The 25,527-nt window shown below is 37.1% G+C and overlaps 1 long non-coding RNA gene across 1 annotated transcript in view; it reads left to right on the top strand.

The window, feature by feature from the left end:
- LOC309820893 overlaps nucleotides 1-25,527 on the top strand; it is a 269,835-nt gene that overhangs the window by 239,256 nt on the left and 5,052 nt on the right. The window contains exon 3 of the long non-coding RNA XR_014296558.1: nucleotides 24,909-25,064. This is a non-coding gene — a long non-coding RNA (uncharacterized lncRNA). The remainder of the gene's footprint in view (nucleotides 1-24,908; nucleotides 25,065-25,527) is intronic.

The raw sequence follows: 25,527 nt of genomic DNA, 5'->3' as shown, positions 1-25,527 counted from the left end.
TAGGATCTATCCACCAAGCTGTACAGACTCTATTGAGCCTCTGAGATATAAATGTCTGTGACTGATAATTATGTGGATTGCAGCTTATGGCAAAAAGTTGTTCCCACTAAGGCAACGATGCCCCCTGGGTTTTTGGACACAGTAGTTCCTCTGTGCCTGGTGTACCTCATTGGGTGGCAGTTACTGATTTGTTATTGGGTGTTGTTGGACGCTGAGAGACTAACTAAGCAACAGCAGATTGATACCTTGATATCCTGTCCTGGGATGGGTCCACATGAAAGCACCAGCAAAAAGGGTATTGACCAGTAAGCATATTTTTTAAATGGAAATAGTATATCCAGGAAAGAGGTAAACCAAGGATTAAACAAAGCTACATTAGAAAGTGCCTAGTCACCCCCAGATGGGACCATCTCAAATGTGGGGTCTGTACTGGTCCTTTTATTCTCTGTGCATCCTCCTCCACTTCTGTGCCTCTCCTGTATCCCTCCCTGCCTAGAAATTTGGAGGTATCCTTCCGGGGCTGCCTTTGCTGGCCGCCAGTGCCCACAACCCCCATTGAAGTAAATCTCTCCTCTGTCCTATGATCTCAGGGTCCTATTCTTTGTTAACTGGTGTGTTTGCTTAATTCATGTCAATTTTCATGGTAATGGATGTTAAGAAGTCTAACGTATTACCCCATCTTTCAACTTTGTGCCTCATTAGAGCTTTTAGGACGAAAGTAGTTACTAACATGGTAAATGTTAGACCTAGTGACAAAATAGTAAAGGGAAATTTTTCCCGTCCCACAGAGGGATGGTATCTTTCTCTGTCCCATACATGTTTGCCATGATACAGCTGGGTATGTAGTGATAGAGAGGAAACTGCAGAGAAAGGCAACACCAGCAGAGCCCGGGAAATGCAAATGCATGGTGCTGGGCTCCACCCCGCCGCTCCTGAGCCAGAGCACCTGGTACAGAGGCATCTCCCCCCGCCACTCTGTTTTAAAGAACACTTCAGGGGATTCTGATGCTTTTTCAAGGTTGAGAATCACTGGAATAAATTCATAGACTGATTTGGACAAGGTGTTTCTAACTGTTGATAATTTGTTTTTATTTTGTGTTGCTTTTGACTGTAGTCAAGGACTATTTTTCCAGCCAATAGAGGAGAAATTCCAGGAAGAAATGCAAGTTTTAAGGCTCAGAATTTTCCACAGTGCTGTGACTCACCACGCCTAAAAAATCTTCATAGTTTTTTCTTCTTGTTTCAAATAGGAGTGTTGTGTTCACTTTGAGAGTCAGCTGTGTGGCCTCAGAAGCCTGGTTTCTGGCATGGACTCCAGGTACCTGCCGTGGGATAGTAGTTGCTTCTCATCTCCATCTCCCATTCTCCCTCTCTCCCACATCCCCTTTCAACACTAACCTATTCTAAAATATCTTTAAGGTAGCAGTTATATGACTTGAGTTCATACCAAGCATCTGTGTGTCCCCACTTACATATACAATGGAAGGGTCAATATTTATTTTACCTCTCGCACAGGTTTTTCAGGAAGGTGAAATAAAATCACATATGTAAGGTTATTTATAAACTGTGAAGTGCTTTGCAATCACAAGATAGGAATAGTAATAGTATGATTCTTAGCTAGACTTTTTTTAACTACCAGAAAGCACAATTCTTGCTTGGTCAATTGTGTAAATTTTGTAAGGAGACTTGATTAAAATAATAGTTTCTACTGTGAATGTTTTCATATTGAGAGAGAGAGAAAGAGGGAAGAAAGGAAGGAAAGAGGAAGAGAGCGGGGGGAATAACGTATTGCAAAAAAAAAAAAAAAAAAGAAAGCATTTATTTTCTTATTTAAATAACCTATTTAGTTTCCCCTCTGACTGTGAGAATAGGAGCTAAAGCCTTCACAAGTATTTAACCTGGAAAGGTGTCTCTGATTTCCATCTCTTCCTACATACAACATTACTTTCCTCTGGGATAGTCTAACAAACACCAGTTGGGAAAGGCAAGGATGAACAAATAAAGGACTGAAAAACAATCTCATACTTTGGGGGTTGCATGATCATTAGTGAAACCACGCAAGAAAATGGAAACTGGTCTCTGTGGACTCTTAAATTCATCTTAGTGCTCACCAGGGTAGAGCCTTCGTACAGGCATACTTGGCTGTTGGGTCAAATATTTCAACACTATTAACTGAGTCAGAATATAACTGATCCTGGCCCTGGCAAGTGGAAGGGTGAGGGACAGTTAGTTACTGCCAGAGCCAAAACTGTGATCCTGACTCCCCCTCGGCCCCCAGAATTGAGCCCATCTGTGATGATTTCAAAAATATGTCATCAAATTCTTTAATACTCCTCCCTTGAATTGGTCTTGACTTAGTGTTTACTTCTAAAAAATAGAATGAAGTGGAATTAATGGTATAAGCCTCTGAGATAAGCCATAAAAGCACTGGGACTTCAGCTCTCTCTCTTTGGATCACTTTCTCTGGGGGAAGCAAGCAGCCATGTTCTAAGCAGCCCTGTAGAAAAGCCCACATGACAGGGAACTAAAACCTCTGGAAAATAGCTGGTGAGAACTGCATGCTTGCCAACAACCAGTTGAGCCATGAGATTTTAAAAATTTGTTATTTTAAACTACTAATTTTGGGAATATTTGTTACACAGCAATAGATAGCTGATACAATATATCTTGATACAACTAAATGATTGTTTAGGTCTTTTGCTTTTAATTGATCCCCAGATGACTGTGGAGGTATTTCATGTAGGGAGTAGGGATGGACACTTGATCATATTCAATTCAAGGGCTTTTTCTACAAAGTGTTTCTACTAAAACATTTGAATCTTCAAAACTAGCTTTTTATTAACCAAGACTTTAAAACGTTATTCTTTTAGAGCAGTTTTAGATTCACAGCCAAATTGAGAGGAAGGTACAGAGATTTCCCATATCCCCCTGCCCCCCACACATGCATAGCCTCCCCCATTATCAGTACCCCCACCAGACTGGTACATTTATTACAATTGATGAACCTGCATTGGCACATATCATAATCACCCAAAGTCCATAGTTTAGGGTTCACTCTTGGTGTTGTACGGTCTATGAGTTTGGACAAATGTATAAAGACATGTGTCTGTTATAACAGTATTATCCTAAGTAGTTTCACTGCCTTAAAAATCCTCTGTGCTCTGCCTTTTTATCCTTCCCATAGACCACCACCCTTTTTTACTAGCTCCACTGATATTTTCACTAACTCTGTAGTTTTGTATTTTCCAGAATATCTTATAGTTGGAATCATGCAGTATAGCACTTTCAAATTAGCTTCTTTTACTTGTAATAATATGCATTTAAGGTTCCTCCATGTCTTTTCTTGGTTTAATAACTCATTTCTTTTTAGCACTGAATAATACTCCATTATCTGTATATACTGCATTTTATTTATTCATTCATGTACTGAAAGACATTTTGCTTGCTTCCACATTTTGGCAATTATCAATACAAATAAAGCTGCTATAAACATCCATATGCAGGTTTTCATGTGGGTATAACTTTTCAATGCCTTTGACTTTTCAGTACTGTAATTTTTGAATACCAAAGAATATGATTACTAGATCATATAGTAAGAGTGTGTTTAGTTTTGTAAGAAACTACCATACTGTCTTCCAGGGTAGCTGTACCATCTTGCATTTCCACCTGTGATGAATGAGAGCTCCTGTTGCTCTACCTCCTGGTCAGCTTTTGGTGTTGTCAGGATTCTGGATTTTGGCCACACTAATAATAAGTATGTAGTGGTATCACATTGTTGTTTTAATTTTCATTTCCCTGATGACATATGATGTGGAGTATCTTTTCATGTGCTTATTTGGCATCTGTGAATCTTCTCTGGTGAGGTGTCTGTTAAGGTTTTTGTCCCATTTTATAATTGATTGTTATTTTCTTATTGTTGAGTTTTAAGTGTTCTTTGTATACTTTGGCTAACAGACTTTTATGATGTGTCTTTTGTCAATATTTTTTCTCAGTCTGTGGCTTGTCTTTCCATTTTCTTGAAAACTAAGACTTTTTTAAAAAAAGAAAGAATCTCTTGACTCATGTGTCGTAGCCAAAACTTGATCCTGGGAGCTCATCCTTACCTTGCTACAGCAAAGATTTTTCTGAGCACTTGTTATGTAGTGGGCATGGTTGTAAGCGCTCAGGATTAGACGGAACAATACAGCTACCCTCCTCCATTCAGCATTGGTCATCAGGTCTGATTTTCCTTTACCTGATCACTGAATTCCTAGAATTTTCAAAACTATCCTGGCATAAAATTTGTATCACATCCCTTCCCAGTTTCCTTTATCCTCCCATTATAGGACAAATAGTCTGCAAGAGAGGAGAGAGGTCATATTTGTGTTAGTTAGGGAATATGGGCATCAGATAATGAGGGAAATTACAAAATTGCTTTCTTGTAAGAATGTTTATTTTTTTCTGGATACAGATGAAATAACACTTATGTGCTTATTTTATTACAAAAGCAATACATATTCCTCTTGAAAAACACAATAAGTACAAAATCAAATATTATTTGATTTTGTGTGGTATAATCACACCAAAGATGGTAATAATTACAAGTTTTTTTCTAACCACTGTCCCTCTGTGTATCTTTCCTTCTCAATGTGTGTGTCTGTGTCATGTATGTGTATGCATAGGTGTAGATTAAATATTCTGGTGAAACCTTGTATTGATGTAGTGCTTTATGTTTTAAACATTGTTTTAAATCATCTCTAATTGCTCAGTAAATAGTTGTTGGACTGTGAAGCCTTTGGAGGCAAAGAATGCATCTTACACATTTTCTATGTCTATCAGGGCACCTAATGTGTGTATGGATCTAATAATTGGTGCAAGTATTATTCCCATTTTATATAAAGTAAAATGATTCAAGGAGAAAGCAAAGGGCATATTCAAGTCATACTGTTAACTCTCAGTAGATTCTGGAGCAAGAGCTACTATAACTGCAGTAAAGCTTCCTCTTTTCTTTGAAGGCACATGACTGCCTCTGGGAAGGTAAACTGCCCTCTTGGGAAATGGATTAGTGGGGAGAATAACCAGACCTTGGAGACCAGAGTGCAGTTGCCCTTTGAGCCTGGCTTTCCCTTTAGTTTTGAAAACCACACTGTTTTACCCACAGTTGATCAAAGACCAGGTCCTGCCAGAAGTGAAAGATGATGGGAGAAAGACCACACCATCAGAGTCTGCTAAAAGTGTGGCTTCTGTAAAACTATACTGCTTTTCATTTCCAAAGTGCTGTCCGCAGACAGTATGGAGCAGAACAATTTTGAATTTTTAATGTTTCCTTCACACAAAGCTATTTCGGAAATCGTTTCAATGCTGCTTGCTCATTCATTCACACCAGACGGAAATTCTGTCAGAACTTGTCACTTTTATTTAAGGAAGTCCCTGACATAGAGCAGCTTTATTCTAATCATGCTCACATTCAATTTGACAGTTGCACAATATCTTGTGTGTCCACCGTACGTGCTCAGAGAGATCATTTATCACTAAACATTTCTCTTTTGGCAACTCTGATAGATTCACACCTTCTTTTAGCCCAATATCTGGGGAGTAAAAAAGCCTATATTAAAAATATCATAGTTTTCATGTTCTCTGTAGATAGTGTGAGATGACATATTATAGAAACAAACACAATTTATTTGTTGCAGCTGCGGGAGCAGCGGGGGCAGCGGGATGCCAATGGAAACTAGTAGAAAAGACATAGTGCTCACAAAGAATTGAATCCTGAACTTTCTGATTTTCTCTTTGAATCCTATTTTCCCAAAGGAATAAATTACGTTCCAATGAAACTAGTTGGTTTCATTGGAGTTTATAAAGCATATTAAAATGCAAGTTTAAATGTTATATTAATACATAAACTGAATCTCCTAGTCATATCTAGCCTTAAAAAGACTCAAGGTCAGAGGTGGACATTACTGAATAATCTGCTTCAATTGGTGCTGCATTAAAAACACTGTCACAGTAATTATTAGTATTTCTCATTTCTTGAATGTGTAGTATGGCTCAAGCATTCTATTTGCTTTATATACATTATTTCATTTAATCTTTGCATGTACTCTATAAGGCATTATTATCTCTATCTTGCAGAAAAGGAGAATGAGCCTCAGAGCAGACAAGTGTTTCATTCAAGGTCATTCTTAAAAAAGGTCATTTCAGGGAGATGGTCATCTACGAATTTTCTATATAGACAATTAGGTAATTCCATAATTATATTTTGAGAGCTGGGACACAAATGTGTGCCTCGTTATGGGCTAGAGGAGTGATTGGGGAAAATAATCCAAATGGACTTCCACTAGCAGCCTTTCACAAAGTGTCTGTCAGCAACACACTTCAATAGATAAGGAAACTAAAATGAGTGATTCCCCATATATTGCAGCCCCTACTTTGCACATGGTGGTGCATGTGTGTTACCACTCTCGACATCCAAACCAAATTTTGGGTGGGGGTCCATCCTGTCTCTGAGGGAATAACCAGATTATCTTGTATGTTTTTTATTATAAAATGGGGATAATAACATCTCTTTTGAAAAGTTATCAAGAAAGGAAATAGGAGTCTAATGCATTGTCTGAAAGTTCTACTTGTTACTGCAAAGCGACATGGGCACATGCAAGATCCCTGGGGTGCCAGCTGATACTTTCATAAAAATAAATTATAAAGAAACTGGCAAAGGAAATTGAATACTTAAAAACATTAACATGAGAAAATTAGCAGCACATAGTAGGACTCAACAATTACAGACTATTACTATTTCTATGTTAATGCCATAGAATAGTAAAATAGTAAGAATAATAGGCAAGCTTCCAAATTATGTCTACATATAAATCATTGATAAAGCTTTAACATAAAACTTATTTTCAAACTCTAGTAGTTGATATAGACCTTTCATTAAGTGGAAATGAAATGATTCCAATGATTAAGAATCTACATGAAGCTTTCTTGATAAGAAAACCACTAGAGTGAACTGAAGGAAGAATAACAGAACCAGAATTCCCACAGCTGGAAAACTCAATTCCTATATCTCTCTTATATCTCTTTCTTCACACTCTTGGGAAAATTGTCACAAGCATCTAAATTAAACAATGTCTTTTAATAGTTATCTCTTTGGAAGTAACATATTAATGGTGTAAGACGTATTAATGGTGCATGATAGTTGAGTGAGGAAATTCACATCAATCCATTTAAAAAGTAGGCACTGTAAATTGTGATTTTACAAGGAGTAGTTTGGTAATGTTTACAGATTTCACCCAATGGATCATCCTGTTGTATAGTTTATAATGCCAGGTGATATATTTTATGCTATATAGCTTTAAAAAGCTAGCAGATAGCCAAGAAAGCAGGTAAACTGTCTTAAGAATTTTAATAACCTTATTTTTATTTCTCTAATTCAGTTAATATGCTCTGGTTTATTTGTGACAGATATATACAAAATCATTGAATATATGGTTAATTAAAAACCAAGAACATTGATTGCACACATCAGAAAGTACCTTGCTTTCCCAAACTCTCCTTCTCTGAAATTGCTTTTCTCAATGGAATTACCTTTAATCAATCAATTTGAGGACTTGAATCTTTGGTGTGGCAGTAGTTGGACTGAATGAATGCAATTGTCTTCAAGAAAAGCTAACCCTTGGTGCCGTACTTGCAAAATTGAGGGATAGGCCTCTGAAATACGTGGTTTCTTGGAGCTGGTATGCAAAATCCCAAAGTAATCAATCTGTATCTTCTGGAAGTGTCAATTCCACTCAAATAGTTTTGGAAATATTAATAAATAAAAGAGCCACAAGGAGATAAACTCACCAGAATGACTAAAATTAAAAGAAATGACACCAATGGATGTTTCAGTGATGTGGAACAACTGAACCATTGTTGATGGACTGGTAAATATTGCAGTATATTTGGAAAATGTTCTGGTGATTTCTTTTAAAATTAAACAAATATCTACCCTATGAACTAGCAAGTTCATTAGTAGATATTTACCCAAGATAAATGAAAGCATATACCCAAAAGTTACTTGAAAAACGACGTTCATGTTAGCTTTATTTGTAAAGCCTTAAACTAGAAAAGAATATTAATTTTCCATCAGAGAAAAATGAATAAAGACATTTTACTATATTTGTAGAAGAGGATAGTACTCAGAAATATAAACAACTCTAATGTATGCAATAACATGGATGAATCTTAAAAACATTATCCACAAGAAAGAAGTCTTACTCAAAAGAATACAGATAGTATGCTTCCATTTCTTTGACATTCTAGAACAAGTGAAAGTCAACTAAGGTGGAAAGATTACAATAGTGATTGCCTCTTCGGAGATGACAGATGGAATTTCCTGGGAAGGGATATGAGGGAACTCTCTGTGGGTAATGATAATGTCATATCCCTTTGCACTACATAGGCATAGTCATTTGTCAACAGTCATATAATGGTACATTTGGATTTGTGTATTTCACTGTATAGAAATTTTACTCTTAAAAAAGAGAATGGGTTAAGGAAGTGGCAGACAGATGGATAATATATGAAAAAACAAATACATCAAAATATATACATATTTACACTCTTACATTAACACAGGAAGATAATTGGTCTTTCTAGCGTTAGTTAAAAAAAAAAAAAAAAAAAAAACCTAGGTCGTATGTAAATGCTTATATACAGTTTGATTTTAATTTTGTAACACTGCAAATACTAGATTTTTATGTCCCTTGTATATGAGAACATACTATTCCTCAGTTGTATAAACCCATTAAATTCTGGTTCTGGCACAGTTCTAGCTACAAACCTCTTAAAATTCTGGATAGCATAAATCACATCATTTTGCAGGCAAGGTTGGACTTACACAAGGAGAGGAAAATCCATAGTGTCAGACATGAAGTGTACACAACACCCAAGTAGCAAGAGGGGAGTAAAGACTATGGTTATCCATCGTTTTCATCTAGGGATTTAGGATTTAACAATGACTCAGGAACAAGAGACAAGTCTTTGGTCTGAATGGGAACTAAGACCCCTGTTTAAAGCCATGTCACATGATGGGTTATTCTTCCTACCTGCTTGGGACCCTGTACAGAAAATGTGTGCATCCCTGAATGATCTTAGATAATCTTCCCCCCTGAGTCTCAGTTTTCTTATTTATAAAATGTGTATTGTAGTTATTAGTTGTTGGGCAGTTTTTATCAAAAGAGGAATCTACTATATTGGAGGACTGAAACACACTAGGTTTGATAGGTAGTCATGGAATAATAAATCAGTACACTCAAGAAAGCTTAGGAAGAGAAACAAAATAAGAGAAGGCTAAGTAATATTTGAACCCTTATAACCATAAGAGTGAGGTACAACAGAGTGCAAGCAAAAAGCTGGTTCTTTTGAGTGGCTGACATTTTATAAGCATCCATATAGCACCTGCCACTGTGAGTTTTTTGTTCTCAGATATTTTAGTCTCCTATTTTGTGCCTCTTGAATTTCCTATCGGTTTCTAAAATTATCTTGTTCGTTTATTTATCATTATTTGTTTTCCCCATCCTATCATGCCTGCTAAAACCTGTCAACGAAAGATGAAGGTCCAAAGTCTTTATGGCCTCAAGACCCTTCCTCATCTAACCAGTGGTTGCCTTCCTTCCTTGCTTACTCCCTCCAGCCACACTGCTCCTAAACTAGCCTCAGTCAGGAATTGTGTTCTTTGTTCCCTCTGCTTAAAATACTCTTTCCATGAATATATTGCAAGACTCCCACTCCTGCTCAATTCAGGTTTCTACTCAAATGTCACTCATCAAACAGGACATTCTGCCCACACCAGCTCATATAATATCTCCCTTACCTTTCAGTACAGTTTTCCAAATTAATACAGCCAATGCATTTGCAAGTGTTCTGTTAATCTATGAGAGGAGAAAACTTACCTTTTTTTGTTTTCGCTTGATAAGACCTAATTAACTATGTAGTTCTGGCTCTGGGTATGATGATGGAAACTGATATATGCACATCTAACCATATAGATATTTCCAATTTTTCTGATAATAAAAGACAAATGCTCATTGTCTAATATTAAAACCGTACATACAGGGAGAAAGAATAAAGTGAAAATTCACCTTCTAACTGTTCCTCCTCCCTTCCACTCACCCACCTGCCCTCCCTTCTTCCCCTCTTCCTCTCTCGCACATGCCCTTCCTCTCTTTCTTCCTCATACCCTAAACATGACATGTGCCGAAATCAACAGTCTCAAGAATTTAGTGTAAACCCTTCCATGTTTTTAAAATATGTATTTATGATGCAGTGTATCTGTGTATATATGGGCATATATGTGTACACCTTTTTTACATATGGAATATAAGTGCAAAGTGCAACTTTGTGACTTTTATATGTATCTATAAATAAATAGATAGATATAATTTTACAGTGTGCTTTTCCCACTTAGCAATATATTATGGATTTTTTTATATCAATGAGCTTAGATCCACATCTTTATTTTAGCTGCTGCATAGTAACACATTACATGGATGTATGATGCTTATAATAATCAATCTCTTCTTAATGGCTGCTTTCAAGTTTATATTATTAACATAAATGCAGCAATGCATACATTATTTATATATCCTTTATAAATTTGTGTGGACATTATGTTATGCTGTGGTAGACCAATAAATAGACGGATCAGATAGAGATTCTGAAAATATATATGTATTGTGTAGCAGTAATAGCACATATTTTAATGTGGGAAGTAATTGGTTAGTGAATAATTTTTGTTGGATTAAGTAGTTAAGCATATGAATTAAATTAAATCCTTTAAATCATATAAAATAAATTCTAATAGGAATAAATAATTTAAAAATAATTAAAAGTACAGAGCTATTACAATAAAATATATAAATATAGTTTTTATCCACTGTTTAGGGAAGGCTTACTGAAGAAAAAGTACACAAACCTAATTACAATGAATTAAAAACTTCTGTATGCAATAGACAGCATAAAGTTTAAAAAACAGTGGGCAGACTTGAAAGAAGATACTTAGAACATCTACTCATCTACAGCAAAGGCTAAATATGCAGACCACACACACACACAAAAAGCCTACAAATGAATAAGATCAAACAAAGAGAAAAGAAGAATGAAAGGAGAGATAGGAAGAAAAATGTATGATGGATGTGAATAGTGATTTACAGAAGAGATTTGGATGATCCCAAGCACAAGGAAAGATTTTGAACCTCATGAATATAAGAGAAATGCAATTTAAAACAAAGCACAATTTCACACCCAATAGATTAGAAAAACTATTAAAAATTTTAAAGTAATATGTATCAGCAGGAATATGAAAACCATTATTCTCTCATGTTCTTTCTGGTGAAAGTCTAATGATGCAGCTACTTTGGAGAGAAATGGTAGTAGATAGGACAGCTAGGAACAGGATGAACACAACTACCCAGCATTTCTTTCAAATTATATACACTGAAGGTTCTCCTTTGATTGTTTGAGTTGAAAAGAAATGCACATAGGGCTTCCCTGGTGGCACAGTGGTTGAGAATCTGCCTGCCAATGCAGGGGACACGGGTTCGAGCCCTGGTCTGGGAAGATCCCACATGCCACGGAGCAACTAGGCCCATGAGCCACAACTACTGAGCCTGCGCGTCTGAAGCCTGTGCTCCGCAACAAGAGAGGCCACGACAGTGAGAGGCCCGTGCACCGCGATGAAGAATGGCCCCCACTTGCCACAACTAGAGAAAGCCCTCGCACAGAAACGAAGACCCAACAGAGCCAAAAATAAAAAATAAATTAATTAATTAAAAGAAGGCTCAACGTTAAAAAAAAATGCACATAAATTTAGAGTATTTACAGAATCCCTGAAATCTATCTATTAATATTCTAGGGTGTTCATTAACTTCTGTGCCAATGACCCCTGGTATGTAATTTCCTTGTTTGAAAACTAACAACATCCTATAATAATTATCCAATAACTAACAAAGCCCTTATAGGAGACTGAGAACAATTTAAACATCATGTATATATATGTATATGTATATGTGTGTGTGTGTGTGTGTGTGTGTATATATATATATATACACACGTATATATACACATATATATATATAAAATCTTCCAATGAAGATGTATGTGAAGCTAACCATGATGGCACAGGATAAGGCATGTGCAACATCAGGCATATGTGATATCAACCCCCATCTCCAATCCCCTTTTCCTTTCTTAGAGCATACAATACCATGCTCTTAGGTGATTTTTCACGGACATGAATCCTTATCCAATGACATTTCAATGAATCGTTTTTAACTTGCTAAAATTGGCACATGAGGTATGTAGTGGTTTGAATGGACCCCCTTTCAATAAACTTCCAATAAATGTCCATGTTCTGGAACCTGTGAATATGATCAATTTTGGTAAAATGGTCTTTACAGATGTAAGTAAATTAGGGATCTCAAGATAAGATTATCTTGGGTTTTCCAGGAGGAACCAAAATCCAATGCAAATTGTTCTTATAAGAGACACATAGAGAAGAGAAAGCCATGTGAAGACAAGCAGAGATTGGAGTTATGAAGCCACGAAATCAAGAAAATCCTGGAGCCACCAGAAGCTGGAAGAGACAAGAATGAATTCTACCCTAGAGCCTTGGAGGGAGCATGGACTTGCCGACACCTTGATTTTAGACTTCTGGCCTCATGAACTGTGAGAGAACTAATTTCTGTCATTTTAAGCCAGGAATCTAATACAAGGTGAAAACGATTCAACTTCTCAGGGCTAGGTGCTCCCAGGTACTTAGGTTAAGTGATTGGACAGGAAGTCTGTCTCCTAGATACTGGTTAACTCTGCTTCAGGCCGTAGTAACTAACCCCATCCAGTCAACTAGCCTTGACAAATTTGAGTACAATGCAAAGCATTTACAACTAGAGAAGATTCTAGAATTTCCATATAAATCAGTGAGTTATTTTGGCAAGCACATTTGGTAGTTATGTTTTAGACCATAATTTACCAATGACTAACTTTGTAACTTTTGTCAAGTTACTTAAATCTGTGGGTCTCCATTTCTTCATCTGTAAAATATAGAGGTGATATAAGGGAGAATAAATTATAGCAGAAATCAAGGAAATTAGAACTTTTATGGAGAAAAATTCACTTTTTTTCTCTGGTTCTGTTTATTCTTCTGTACCAACAAATTTGCTTGGTGAGACCAGAATTATCCTTAGTTATGAGAAACCATTCTAAGCAATTATACCTTCCTAAACTATTTAAAAATTAAATTAAAAAATAAAATCATTTGAGAGGTATGACTTTCAGTTATATCACTGTTTACTTCTACTCACTGGTGATGTTCACAGATCTTCCTGTTTCTCCCCATCATTTACTGGAGAATTAAGCATCTGACTGACAGTCTTGCTCCTCATCCTAAATCTTGAAAAAATCCTCAGTTTCTTCAACATCTGTATGGATCACTCATCCAATAACATAACCTGAGTCCTTCAAACATATAAATTCTCAAGACCTTTGACCTTCAGTCAGTGTCAATAACCTGGACTTTGCTATGATCAGCATCTCTTTCCTCTAATCTCCCTGGTGTATTGTTTCATCTCTTTCTTTGACCTATTCTTTAATGCCAAGTAGGTCACTGCTTCCCAAATGCTTCTTCATGAATTGGAAGTACTTCTATTTCATAAAAATTACTTAGGATGTTGTTAAAAGTATAATGTTAGGTCAAATAATTCAGAGATTCTGATTCTATAGATCTGGATTGGTGTCTGTGAATCTGTGTAATGTAGATTTATTTTGTGACTTTTCACCATCTCCATCAACATTTACTGCATTCGCTCTCCTTCCTGGATCTTATGATACATCAGTTGTATAGTATCTTTTTGACAAGCCACGTTCACACCTCATCACATCTGCACCAATTTTTTTGTTGTTATTCTTTCTTTAGTCATGAAATTAATGGTGTTTTCCTTCACCTATGCACCAGATCCCATTGTATTCAGTCTCTTTAAGAGTCTGGGTCATTAGTGATACAATTTATTTTCTTAATCTTCAGCCTTTTCTTTTCTATGACTCCTTCCCAACAGTATTTAAACCTGTAAAATTCTCTCCCATCTTTAAAAGATAAAGCTTTCCCTTCACCTCTTTTAGACTCCCTGGAGCTATTTTCTTCTCTCTCTTCTTCCCTCCAAAACCCAGTGTCTTAAAGAAGTTGTCTCCAATTGCTATCTCTATTTTTATAGCTTCCATTTGTGCTTCAGACAACTACAGTCTGACTTCTGCCACCTCCACTCAGCTGAAGTTGTTGTAGATAAAATCACTGTTGACTTCTTTGCTACTAAATTCAATGGAAACTTCTCAATCCTAGGTTTAGCTAACTTTTGTGCAGAATCCGATCTGTTTGTGAACAGATCACATCACACTGAACTTTAGAGGGGTTGAGGTTCCTGTGACACCGCACCTTTCTTGCTGTGTCCTTCTGGGCCTCCTCACAAGAATTTCCTTTTATTTTCCTCACGGTTACATCTTCTTTTTTTCCCCCTTTTCATTCTAAACCTTTTCCCTCAGTTATCTTCTCCATTTCCTGATCTTCACGTACTGTTTTATATTCTAATAATTTACACTCTATTTTTGGCTCATTTCTTTCTTCTTGGCTCCAATCTAAGTACCTCAGATCCACGTATCTACTACATTATCACCACTCAGATGCTAATACTACTATTAAATGTAAAGGTCATAATAATCGAGAAATAACTACTGAACAGGCTCTCTGCTAAACCCATTTCACAAATTATCTCATTGTAAGATGTTCCCATTTTAAGATGAATAAACTGAGGCTTGGAGATATTTAATAAATTACTCAATGCATACAACTAGAATCCAAATGTGCTCGATTCCTAATTCCATACTGTTAGCCATTTTTAATACTGCTTCTAATGATAAATATGCAAAGGTTTCTCCACAAAAACTCAAACCCAACAGATCCTAAACTGAAATCTTCCATTTGGTTTACTATCGCAATGATTTTCCAATCTCCGTCCATTTACACAAGCAAGAAACAGGACTTTTTACCTTATAGACCATATCTAATAAATCACAAATTTTCTAACTTTTACTTCCTTAATACCTTAAAAATACAGCACATTCTACCTATCCCCATGGTTCAAAACACTATTAACCTTCCCCTGAATCAGCGTAGCGCTTCCTAGCTGGTGTCCCTGCTTCAGGTCATGACCCCTCCAGTCCATTTTTCACAATGCAGTCTGAGTGATTTTCTGAAGTCAAATCCAATCATGTCACTTCCTTGCGTACTTAAAGCCTGTCAATGCCATTCCACTGCCCTCAGCATAAAGTTCACTCTCCTTACTAGGGGTTGCAAGGTCATTTGTGACCTAGTGTCTGTTTAAATCTATTTCTTCTTCTCTATCCAACTACTCACTTTTTTCTAAGCTCCAACCATTGGACACCATTTGTAGATCCCTAAGCAGGCTGCCCTTTCTTTCAGTTCTAAGATTTTAAAAAGATTTTTTTTCTCCTGCCTAAAAATTTTATCCTTCCTCCGTTCAGTGGGTTAATTGTAACCCATCCTTCATGCTTCAGTCTAGAGAGAGCTTTCTCTTATAAACCAGCTCTCTCCCACCAAGATCTCCCTATGTGCTTCCAGAGTGCATGGTCATTTTACTGATCACACAGTTCATTACACTGCATTGTCATTACCCATTTTCTCACCTGACTTTGTTACTACACTTTATGTCCCTTCAAGAGTAGGTATCATGGGCTTCCCTGGTGGCACAGTGGTTGAGAGTCCGCCTGCCAATGCAGGGGACACGGGTTCGTGCCCCGGTCCGCCATGGCCGCTGAGCCTGAGCGTCCGGAGCCTGTGCTCCGCAGCGGGAGAGGCCACAACAGTGAGAGGCCCGCGTACCGAAAAAAAAAAAAAAAAAAAAAAAGAGTAGGCATCATGACTTTATTTTGGCCAAGCTTTCCCCAGAAGAAGAGCCTGAGAGAAGGATTATTCAAGGGCAGATAATTTTGGAGGTGATATCAGGAAACTGGAGGCAGAGTAAGGAAGTGAAACAGGGAAGGGAAGTAGTCAGTGAAGAGCCCAAGTGCATTACCGCTCTGGGTAAGTGGAGTTTAATATGTCGAGGCATTCTGGGAGCCAGTGTAAAATCTGTGCCTCAGAGTTGTTAGGACAGAGTTGGCATATTCACGTACTATCCAGGTTGTGCTGAAAGTTACACTTTTAGCCCTGGGTAGCCCCTTCATCCCAGACTAGTTAGTCACCCTATCACCAGCTCTCATCAGGTAATGGTTGAAGGCAGCTAAGGGGAGGGCAGGGGACTGGAAGAGAATATATTAACTTCCTGACACTTGTAACCTACTGTGTAGACAGCAAAATTAACTCCAATAACCCAAGGCAAAGAAATTTAGGAGCTGGCAGTTGAAGGTTGGGCAAGTATACATTGGATATGGGTCTCTGCACCACTTGCTGCAGGTTTACTGTTCTAGACCTAATGCTTCACAGTGTCTCATACACAGTAGGTACTCAGAAATATTTATTAAATAAGGGAACAATTTTTTTTTCTGAAAAAGGAAGAAGCGAGTTTCTGTGACTTTATTGTTCTACCCTCAGCATGGAACATCATTTCTAGCACTTAGTAAATGCTTAACAAATATTTTGAATGAATGAATGAATAATTGAATAAAAGTCTCACTGTATGAAGGAGATGATCTTGAAGGTCCTTGTAAGGTGTGAGATTCTATAATACTAAAAAACAATCAATATGCATATTCTACCATGTCCTGTAAACATGTCACTTAATTATCTCTGTGTGGGTATTGTGGAAAGCAAAGCACACTATTTAATCATTCCTAACCAGTCCACATTAGGGAAGAGGAATGTTGCAGTATTCTTCCATCAGCCTCACAGCACAGTGGCTGTGATGAATTGGAGGAGGGCCACCATGACCCAGTTTGGGGGCCCCATCACTGTAGAAACATTTAAAATCACACTGTGGGGTGGTGGAACACAGGTTAACTATTGCCACATGGGCCCCTCTAATGATGGAAATACAAAGAGAACTCTAATCTCCAGAGCTATTACCTTGGTGCTTCCCTTGAGCACTTTCTGTATTTTTCAAAGAGAAAAGAATGAAAGTGGAGGTGCGGGTGTGGGACGGGCTGTCTTCAAATAGTTTCCTGAAATGCCGTCTGAAACAAGAAGGGCTTGGAGGAGAGGACAGGGAATGTGTTTGAGCAATAGCAGAAAGTAAATGCACTCTACTTCGGGTTTTCAGAACATATAACAGTTAAAAAAAACCTTTTTATCTTGTGTATGTGTAATTTGTTTATGTGTGTATGAATAGTGTACGTACCACGGCAGTCTGCTTTGCCAAGTAGAATTCCTTGTTCTCTAAGAAAGTTCTTTTCTAAGCTGAAAATCCAGATTTTTATCATAGCAATTTTTAAATTTAAAAACATCCCTTTTCTGATTGTAGGATTAATTCATGTGAACAACTGAGGAGTTTAGAAAACTGAGAATGGGATTAAAAAAAAACTCCAATGCTCTAAACATCATTTTTTCTTAAAACTTTCTGTCTGTCATCTATCTATCTTTCTAACAAATTCATAAGTTATCTTTATGATTTTCTCATTTAAAATACACTAAGTGGCCAACTCAAAATTTACTTTGAAGGACCCAGTGTTAGGATCCCAGAGAAGTTGCAGGTCATGATTTGCTTTGAACATGCATGACTTTCATGGCTCATTCTCAGACGGGTGGCAAAAGACTCGATGATTCTCATGGGACAGCTCTCTCTGAAAGCTGACTCTCAAAGTGACTGAGATTTAGACACAGCTAGAGGGCCATGTGACTCTGGTCAGGGGAGATAAGCCTGCAGGTACTGAGACTGTGAATAGAGAAAACTACTTCAGGTCACGTGTCACAAAGACAATCAATTTTTATGTGCCTAATTCTTGGTTGGCAAATGTATATAGCACAAATCAGGGTGAATAGCATTAAGGATTTCCTCATTTGCTAAGGGTTCATAATCTCAAACTAAGAGATGAAGGCTACTGTATGGATATGGATATACATATAGGTATATTTTCACAATTGGATTATTTTGTTCATACATCTTATAGCATATTTTTCAACTAAAATATTATTTTAATTTTTTCTACATGTAGTTGTATAGTTAAAATTTGTGACCAATCTAAGAAATGCATTTTGTAAAGTGAACTAGTATAAATCTAAATAAACATAATAACAGGTCTACTGATACTCAAGAAGCTACATCCATTCGCTTCATTCTTTTTCGAAGGAAGTGTTAGTACTCACGATGTTTATGTGAAATTTCATACATAGCTTATATATTCAATAATATAAGATATAAAAGGTAAACCTGGAGTTCATATGGTCCAAATCCCTCATTAGAAAATTCTGAGCCTGCTATTCCGCCCTCCCACCCCAGGTCATAATGCTTGTTAGTTGTAAAAATAGAGCTGGAATAAAATTGATTTGATTTTCTATCAAGGTCCTTTATATTGTGCCCCATGGCAACTTCCCATATATATATATAGGATCTGGGATGGGGTAAGAATTCTGTAATCAGATCTTTAGTTATACATTAATAATTCTCACCACCTACTGAATTTCAAATTTAATACTTTTTCGGCATTGTATTGTAAACTCTATAAGGACAAGGCCCGTGCCATGATAGCTCCAAAGCATAGTGCAGTGTTTGGCATATGGTAGGTGCTCAGCATACTTACTGAATTGAATCACATGTTCATTACCTTACAAAGGGATCAAGTCGTTTTGGGGAAAAAAAAAAAAAAACGTGAAAGAGTGAAAGGGGAGAGACAGAGTCAGTAGAGGCTTAGAACAGGAAAGGGACTAAATTGAAGTACCGAGTAGAATTGCCCTATTCTTCTGTTCAGCAGGGTTCAAATCCGGTCCTAATGAGGACTTACTTCTTCCCGTGACTTTCAAAAGAGTGGGGGCACTTCCCTGGGAGGAAATCATAGTCTTGTACTCTGTTGGACACTGGGTTCAAAGCATCTACTGAATTTATCCGTTTGCCAAATGGTTCAGGTGTAATCACTTTCAGTTAAGTTATGCCAGTTAAGTTTTAATTGTCCTAAAGTCATTTTGTTTACAGAAATAGGACTCTGGCTTTGCTATTTTTAGCCTTGAACCCAGTATAGAATTGTACCCTTGGGTTCCCACTGACTCAGAAGCCTTGTCTCCTTCTAAACTGAGCAATAGTAGATGAGAAATACTGGATCAGAAGGTCCACCCTCTGTTAAAACATCTCCAGGCTGCTTTGGACTGCAAATCACTGCCTGACTTGGCATCCTTGCCATGGGGCTCACCAGAGGGCCATGGCTATTAGCCCACATTAACTCCCAGAAAGCAGTTTTCTGAAGGTGTTTGCTTGACTCTTATAAAGCCAATTGGAAAATTATTTGTGCTGAGTAGAACACATGGTATAAAATATATGGGTCTCTAGAATTCCACTGTGATTCCTTTTAAAGATTACTTTTTTCATAGAATAGGAATCCATTGAAATGACCTAAATTTCACCTTTATCATCAGAGTGTTATGACAGCTAGGATGCAAAGAGGCTGTGCTACATGTGCTAATGTTGGGAGAGATTTGCCGGATAGTTCCCATCCATTTCTCTAGATTCATTCTCCACCATCCTCACTATGTGGTACGCCTACTACATTGACCTCTCTGGCCCGAGCTATCTGGGTGGGTTTCCTTGCCTTCTAATACTATCCATTTGGTTTGACCAATGGGATGCTTTATGAGGAGAAGAGAGAATGCTGGGTAATATCCTCACCCTCCCTCCCTACCTGACCACTATTTGGCAGTGGCTATATCATCTATCTAAATCCACAGCTCCTGTTGGGTGGCTTCTGTTGCACAGTATTTTCTAGGTTCCATTACTGCTCCTCCTTTTTGCACTTTTCAGGACTAGAGGGGTGTAATAGGCAGAATAATTGTCCCCCAAAGATGCTCATGTTCCAATCGTCGGAACCTGTGAATATACCTCACTTAGTAAAAGGGATTTTGCAGGTGTGATTACGTTAAGGATCTGGTGATGAATATCCAGGATTATGTGGGTGGGCCCAGTGTAATCCCAATGGTTCGTGTAAGTGGGAGGCCAGAGATAGAATTGGAGATATAATGAAGGAAACAGAGGTTGGACTGATGTGATTGCTGGCTTTGAAGATGGAGGAGGGTCACTAGCCAAGGAATGCAGAAAGCCTCTAGAAACTTGTAAAAGCAAAGAGCAGATTCTCCCTTAGAGCATCCAGCAGAAAGTCAGCTCAGAAGACACTTCTGTTTTAGACAGTTAGACTTCCAACGTTCAGACGTGATGATGAATTTGTGCTGTTTTAAGTCACTAAGTTCGTGGTAATTTGGTACAGTGGCAATAGGACACTAATTCAGGCAATAATGACTTTCCACTGTTGTTAGACCCATGGTACTACATCATCCTTTTATTGGTGGGTCTTAACCTTGCCCACATCTTTGCAACTAACCCCTTCATTAATTGTTCTTCACTTATCCGTCTGAGTGTACCATCTGGTTTCTGCCAGGACTCTGTTAAATGCTTATACCGTTTTATTCATTAAAGCCACTTTTAGGTATTTATTCTATAGAAATGCTGGGAGATATATACAGTAACTGAGATATATACAGATATTGATTATTTATAACCACAAAAATAAGCAGAATAGGGACTGGCTAAATAAATTATACTATAGCTGTGTGATATAATAGAATGCCAGAAAACATTTTTGTTACATATGTTCACACACATGCATAATTGTGTGAAAAATCAGGCTACAAAACATACCTATGTATTTTACCTATGCCTATATCTGTATCTACACCTTTATCTATGTATCATTTATCTATATATCATCTGCCTGTTTAAATATATAGAGAAAGAAAACTGAAAAAGGAGAAAAAGATAAATGATGCTTTTAGTGGTTAACTGTTGCTAGTGGATAAAGGATAATATTTCTTCTTTGTGCATTTTCATATTTTTCAAATTTTCTACAAGGCTTTCATTAGTAGTCAGAAAGACAGTTTTAAAGCAGTAATGGGTCCTCCTCACATATGGTAGAATGCTTTGTATTACAGAGGAAATCTTTTCTGGGTCACCCACAGTTAGAACAATTTCTTTTACATACAACTATTTTGTGCAGCTTCATTATAGTTACTTGTATTCTTGTCTGACTCCTCTGTCATATTGTGGGTATTTTGAAGCAGATAATATCCTAAAATGCACACTCACAGTGCCCTATGTGAAACTTGCAATATGTGTTTACTGAAAGCTTTATATTGAATTGAATTTATAGATGCTTAATCAAAACTTCTTTGACGGGGGTCTTATTTACAGACCCGTAAAAAATACAAGTAACAGGAAAGAAACCTAGGAGGCAAATTTGTATAGCAAATTTGTATATACAGAGGATAAAAAACCTGATTTAAGATGCAAATGGATAGTGAATTATTTATATCATATTCTTGTCACAGAATGGTTCATTTAAAATTGGTTTACTAAGAGGATTAGATGAATGTAAGTACTTAGCTGAGGTAAACATTAGGATTAGACTATTCAAAAATCAGATCAAGTACTGGAGGAGGTGAAAGAAAATAGCCTATCGTACTTTAGTCACACTGGAAAGACTTCATGGACCAGGTTGAATCCTTAATTGGTGACTCTTCAGTATGTTGAGCGACAAAGGTATTCTAGGAATATGGCACTATTTTGGAGAAGACTCGAGGAAATAGGACAGATGAGTCAAGACAGCTATGTGGAGATATGGAAGAGTTTAGGAGAGCCTGAATGTTAGATGATAATCAATAATATCATACCATAATAAACAGCAGAGGAGTGATAGAATTAAGATATGTCAGAAGGAGAAGAGACTAAACCCTTTCATTCACATGTGAGAGACTGAGTCTCCCAAGATAGGAATATTTGGAAAATCTTCAGATATGACCTAAAGTCTCTATCCCTGGTCCAGTGACATTTTTTTTCTCTTTATATGGGAAGAGTCCTCAGTAACGATTGAGTCCTCATGTTCATTTCATTAAGGATTTTTAACACTTAGCTACAAAATAATGTATTTGACTTAGTTATATTGCAAAAAAATACTATATTAAGATAGAGCTACATATTTATTGATAATGTTTCACATGTTTATTTAGCAATCATCTTATTGGGGATTTTTAAGGGAAATCATCATGTTTAATTTTCAAAAGATATCTACATGTTTATCTTCATGCATACCACGTATAGTGATTTAAATGATACACTGTTCCATTTGGGAATAGTTATTTATTGATACTTAGCTCTATAATTTTCTTTATGTACATGAACTTCCTAAGTATGGTGTGATGCCAGTAAAGATGTTTATTGTACTGCATTCCTACAGTGGAAAAATGTAGTAATTAACTTCATAAATGATAATCGTTATTCTTAAGCAAAGTAGACTATGAGCCTTGTGCCCTTTGTTTTCTGACATTCCGTATCTGTGCTGAAGAAAATGACTGACAATCCAGTAATTCCTTGGTATTGCTATATAACTATGGGTTATAAACCATTATTATCCCCATTTTCCAGATGAAGAAACCGAGGCAGAGAAAAGTTGGATAGTAAGTCTTGGCAGGGCCAGGATTTGAACCTGTGTAATCTGGAGTAAGAGCCTCTGCTTTTCCATTTTGTTATACAAACAATAATAAGGAAAAGCCTTTTTTTAAAAAAATCCTGAATAGAGAGAAAGTCACACCTGGATTTTGTAATTGGCCTATGGTTCCTAACCTCAGACCAAGTAATAATAGAGCGTTCCTACCACTTTTCTGATATAGTTGAAAGAACGAGCCTGTAGAGACTAGCTATAGGAAACTCTGGTTTTCTGTTGCTCCAAGCTCAGAGGGACAAAGGCCAACTCTGGGTCTACAATTTTTCAGATGATTGGAGATCCCTTCTTTGCAACAGAATTCTGAAAGCAGTGGGTAGCACTGAAAAGTGATTGCTCATTACATTAGAGAATAAAATAAATGTAAAATCTATCAACTTATCTCTGTTGCTACATATTTTAAAATTTATCTCATTGCAATTAAAGTGAAGTCAAGATCAGAGAAAGAAGGCGTCTTCAAATTTGGCAGATCCGAAAGAAAAAAGCATTAACAGGAAGATAATAATGTATTCCACAATTTTACTTCCAAATCCTAAAACACTGTGAGGGGCAGTAGAAAGAGTAATACTTGGGTGGCTTCCTGGGTTTGTCATTAACTGGCTGTGTGACCTTTGGCAACTCAATGAGCATTAAAAATATTTAGCAGAGCTATTGGTCTAGGTCATCCTCTCTTTCTTCTACATGTTTAACAAAAATCCATAGTGACAGTCATAGAGAGAACAATTTTTGACATAATCCCCAATGACCGCATCATTTGGTTAAATTTAATTTGACCTTCATTAGAGACAAAACTTGCTGCTACTAGTCAGAATAATATTGAGACTTTAAAAAAGGATGAAGGCCATCCAATGAATATGTACTTAGCTAAACATAAGGTCAAGGAGTTAGACAGAAGACAAGACCAAAGTGAAAACTAATTTTTTTACGTGTCTGGAAGGTGAGAAATAGATGTTTAAATTGGACGCAGGAAGCCACGAGGGGCCAAGCGAATGACAGCTAGAGGAAGGTTACGGCAGCTGTGTTTGTAAAGGGTTATGCTAACTCTGTTCTTCTGAGAATTTCAAAGGACTTCAAGAAAATAAGATACTGGCTCCCTATATTTTTAATTTTGGGGGCTACAGAGAAGTGTTCTTTGGCTGTGAAAATAATCTGTGAGACTTCTTTCAATAAGAGATTTGTATTTTCAGCCTATAGTTTAAAGGAAGGTTTGCAATTCAAGTACTCTAAAAATGAAACATCATGCTACAGAGCCACATGTAAGACATATGAAGAGTGCTGGATGCTTTTAGAGAGCTGATCTGATGGGAGTGGGAGGCAGCAGAGTGCTGGTGTTGCCACATGGGGTGGCCTTATTATACCTAATTTACAGCTGGTAAAACGGAGGCTTATAAAGGCTGAATTGACAGTTGTCAAACAACTGGTCAGTGGTAGAGTTGGGATCCCAATGATGTCTGACACCAGTGTCCATATTCTTAACCACGCCGAAGTTTTAGGCACAGAAGTCTTGAGCTTCACCCACTTCATACCTTTTCTGTCTTGTATCTCTACTCCACACCCCAAACACATCTCTTAATTTCTTTGAAGTGAGGAGCATTATCATGCAAAACATGATCACACTGCTCACAGATACAATTCACATAAAGGGAAGGAAGTGTTGGAGAATGAGACAGGGAAGAGGGGGTCACACTCTTTAAGACAAACAAGTCCAACCAGACACTGACCTGACACCATAGATTAGAATGCAGCATTTTTATTGTAAAAGTCCACATATTAAGCAATTCCCTTTGTGAAAAGGTTTTCAAATACATAGACCAGGAGCAGCTGATAATTAAGAATTAGATTATGTATAATATATATTCATGTTGCCAATACTATGCACACATTGGAAAGCTAGCTTTTTTGAGTGTCCCCATTAACGGAATACATTTCAAGTCGACAATAGTAACATGTTTCTCGTCATTGAAAATTTGCCAACAACTCTCCCAAAGAGTCAACATTTAATATGTTAACAATTCAAAACAAGAAAATAATTCTATTTACATGTGTTTGAGGTTATATACTAGAGCACTGATACAGTAAAGGTTTGTAAAATTGGCAGCTAAATGTATTTCAAGATTCATCCAGATGACTTGATCATGACTTTACATGGTTTTCTATTAACAATGCCACTTTCTCTTCTTTTCTACTCTTTTTAGATTATCTATAGCTATGATTGAATTCTGACTTAGAGCAATGATTGCCAAAAGGAAGAACTTGCAAAGGGTGCTGTTTTAGAAAAATAAGGATTCAGGATGAATACATGAACATGGAGCTCAACTCATTATGTTTGAAGTCTGGGACCACCACTTCATGTGAGTACAATATCCTTGAATGAGGACACAGTCATAGGCTCAACCTCCATGTAAGTCTTTCATTTGTTCTTTCATTTTTTTAAATGTAAACTTCAGTACATTTTGGTTTTCACAGAGCGTAGATTACTCCATTCTGAACACCAGTCAGGTATGACTCCTGCTTATGTCTGTCATGTGTCCTCAGTGAAGGGGTGGATGGGTCAGAGCTGACTCCCCTCCAAACCTGGAACAATAATACACAGGTTCTAATTATGCCCTACTAGACTCATTTCTGTACATAAATGGAGGATGTCAATATTGTTCTAAAAGGAGTATGGACTTTGCCTAAAGTAAATGTTTGATAAGGAACAAAAATAGCCAAAATTCTTTGGATCCTTCTGTTTACTTCTACAAGATCAAAGAGCACTGCCTAATGCCTATGTGAGAAGATGAATCACTGGTTCCAGACCAGCTCAGAGAGATT

Source organism: Grampus griseus (genome assembly GCF_964374135.1).
Source record: "Grampus griseus genome assembly, chromosome: 3".
NCBI classification, from domain to species: Eukaryota; Metazoa; Chordata; class Mammalia; order Artiodactyla; family Delphinidae; genus Grampus; species Grampus griseus.
This window is presented reverse-complemented; position numbering and strand designations above follow the sequence as displayed.